This window comes from Apostichopus japonicus, chromosome 12 (assembly GCF_037975245.1).
Source record: "Apostichopus japonicus isolate 1M-3 chromosome 12, ASM3797524v1, whole genome shotgun sequence".
In the NCBI taxonomy this organism is placed as follows: Eukaryota; Metazoa; Echinodermata; class Holothuroidea; order Aspidochirotida; family Stichopodidae; genus Apostichopus; species Apostichopus japonicus.
The window spans coordinates 9,398,088-9,401,788 of record NC_092572.1 but is presented as its reverse complement, the minus strand read 5'-3'; positions in this window follow the sequence as shown (position 1 = coordinate 9,401,788).

Here is a 3,701-nt window from a genome sequence, read left to right as displayed (position 1 = left end):
GACATAATGTTAACAATGGTATTTGTGCCTCACTTCTATTTCTCTCTAAAAGCTTTCACTGTTCTGTGTTCAGATACTATATCTATCAGCTTTTGGAAGAGTAAATGACTGAAGCTAGAGCACTAAAATGATGATTCTAGTGCTCTTATATCAACTTTTACTTCCAACTTCTTACGTTGTTTTAACTTTCTAAGTGAAGGTTGAACAATTTGCATGAAAATTGATTTTAGCATACAAGAAAGTCAAAGATACACAGGCAAACTAAAACTAAAGTTTCAACAAAACAAATGTATAACATGTCTCATAGTTTGATATAACATGTTCTCTTGCTTATTTGAGAGGTCCTTGGTTCTGTTTGTGAAACGTTTTAAATTTACAAATCGTACCTATTATGAAACATTCTGGAGTTAGTAGTCATATCATTTATATTTATAGAGCATTCTGGAAATTTTTGTCAGAATGTGTATTTCTTCCATCCCCCCCCTGCTCCCATCCCCCTTTCTACGCAAACTGTCATCCACATTGAAGTCTTTCTTTCAAGTTTAATAGAGTTGTAAAATATCTGCAAAACAAATGTCAGAGCTTGACCAATTAACAGTAAAATCAAAGCAAAATTCCACCAATATTTGTAGTTATAAAAATTTCCCATCTACGTTTTCCATATCTATCTTTTACCATTACAATGAATGAAGCCATGTCCATCAAATGGCATGTGACCAGAACATGTCAACTCCCTTTATAGGTCAAGGGTCTTAAGTACAAAACAACCCTCTCTTCAAGTCCTTACAGGCGTATGAAAAACAACATCTTTTCTTCACCGTCGTCCAATAAAGATAAAATTAATAGTCTTTGAAGTTTCATCGTTTTTTCTACAATGGACTTGTTCAAAGCTGTCACTGGGCGTTTTATCAAACCTTGAAAAACTTTGAAATCACTTTGATCACCTTTGTTGTTCATAAATGTTTTCCGGTTTTGTATTGTTCCTCGGAAGTTGCATGCTAAGCGATAGAAGTGTTCAATGTTTCATCGTAAGTTTTTCTACAAAAATGGAACGGAGGGTGATGTTCAAGGAGTGAATGGAAGGAGGAAAAGAGCAGAAATATCAAAATGATATCTCTGGTGGAGACTGGACGGAGAAAAGGCAGAATATTAAGATTTCACCTTTGGGGTTTGAACCTTAGACAAGGTGTTTACTATTACAGTTAAACAGCATTTAAAGTGTGTGAAGACTCGCGCAAAAAGAACCGTCTAATGCCGGTAATCTTACCTTGTTTCGAATGAGGTGTAACAGAAGTGTTACACACCACCATCGATCCCAGCAAATGCACACACAGCTTGCTACCGTCAGTAATTAGACACTAGTGTACCTCAGTACAAACAGCTGCGGTCAAAACACACAGCACAGTGTACTAACGATACAGCGATGGACATCTCAGGTCCAGCTAAAGATACTGTCTGCATTTTGTAGCGACAAGAGAAAAACTTCACTTGCAAGCAACGGAAACACGTGGTTTGGGGCGAGTCTTCAATGCCTTGAAGTATTGGTATTCTGACTGGTATTCTTCACGTTGTTGTGTTAACGAACCATATTCTTGCCAACCTAGACAACATAAATTTGCTCACAGGCCTAGCCAGGTTTGTAAAGTTGTCCCATAATCATAAACGTGACGAAAGTCGAACGTTACTTTTAAGGACTATCTATGCTGAAACTGTTGGAAGAAGCTACTCAAATTGAGACCAACAGCCGATCCAGACGATAGCTCGTGAACTCACTGATTAAGACCGTTTTACACGATTATTTCGCACTGGTCATAGTAAAAAATCGAACTAGACGAACTGTTAAGTTTCATAAACGCTGCCTGGTCGCATCGAAACTACATCCAATCTGAAATAACTACGACGGAAAACGTCCAATAGAACCGCTATACTACAAAGAATACGTACACTTTTTGCACGCAGAGTAAGCCTTAGAGCGACACGTTGAATATATGCAGTATTAGATTCTACGGATGCCCATAAGCTCATTTCCAATTGCCAATAGCCTCCTATTCGTATGAGGCGTAACACACATGTTATATTATAGGCTGGTCGGTGGGAGATACAGTAGCTTATAAAAAGAAAGTTTCCACAATTTGGCGTCTGGTGACTCCAAATGACCTTTGACCTCAATAAAATCTTGCACTGAACGTGTACCAACTACATACTAAAATTAATATGATATTAGTCCAACCTTCCCTTCTTGGGTTATCGTGATTTCTAATTTCTTTCTAAATTGCGATCAGAAATATACGAGAAATATATCCATAAATATACTGGATATATATAAATATATCAGACAACTCATATATTAGGAACTTGGAAAAATCACTATTTTTTTTTTGGGGGGGGGGGGGGTAGGCTACATATTGAATGTTTGCCGCAGTGCTAACCTTTTGCAATTATTTCTACATGACCTTTTATCATTTCAGAGGTAACGTGTAAATACCCCCAAAATGATTTTTGTTATACTTTTAATTCCATTTTGCTTAATTCTCTACTCTCCTCATTTCCCAATTTTTGGAATGGAAAACTTGTAAATCTCCCTATTGCGGTGAAAGACTTTCATCACTGCCAAACATTCTGAAAAAGGGAAATGACTCGAGTCACTTTCAAAATATGAAGTGAAAAGAAATTACATATTGGATAGCCTACAATAAATGAATTATATTCTCTACTGACAATGTTTTCATGTTCAAATAGGTAGGTATAAGAAAAGGTATAAAACGTTCCTCAATAATTTTTATTTGCTTTTGTTTCTTTCATTAACTTGTTAATAACTTCATATAATTAACATTACTACTAGCCCACACTGCCGCCGCTGCTTATGCTTGTTCTCCACGTCTATTGGATCAGACCATGTAAATATCCAATTTAGCTCCTAAACAGTTGTTAATACTACTATCTTTTGTGCAGGCCCAGGGTTCGCATTAGCTGCGCGATCCGCGGAATTTGATCGCATTTGGAATAAACGATTAGTAAAATGCCACTTGCGATTATTATTTTTTAGTTATCCTGTCTATAATCCATAAACATCTCGTAAAATTCCTTGCCAGCCTTCCCTTCTATGAAATAAACGAATGAATAAATAATAATTGTGAGAATTCTTTCAATTTCTTCCACATGGTAGCCTAACACCATACTAAGTCAATGAGAAATCTAGCTAAGCCTAACCCATCTGTTTATTCGCTGAAATTGTGACGCAGTTATAAGATATCCATGGAATACTTTCATTATTGCTGTTACGTTCGACCACATGGTTGCCTAACACCACACTAAGTCAATGGGGTAATCTGGCCTAAGCATCTATTTATTAGCTGGAAATTGTGACGCAGTTATAAAATATCCATGGAATACTTTCGTTATTGCTGTTATCTGCGACCACATGGTAGCCTAACACCGCACCAAGTCAATGTGAAATCTGCCAAAAAAAAACACCCTTTGCCTAGGATTCGGGTAATAAATTAGAAAACGGGTAGTGTCACGTCGGGCGGTACCCCGTGCAAACAATATATATATATATATATATGTATATATATATATATGTATATATATATATATATATATATATATATATATTTATCATTCATTATTAAATTATTATTAAATCATAATAAAAACATTGACATTCAGATCCATTCTCGATCAGTACTGACAGACGGACG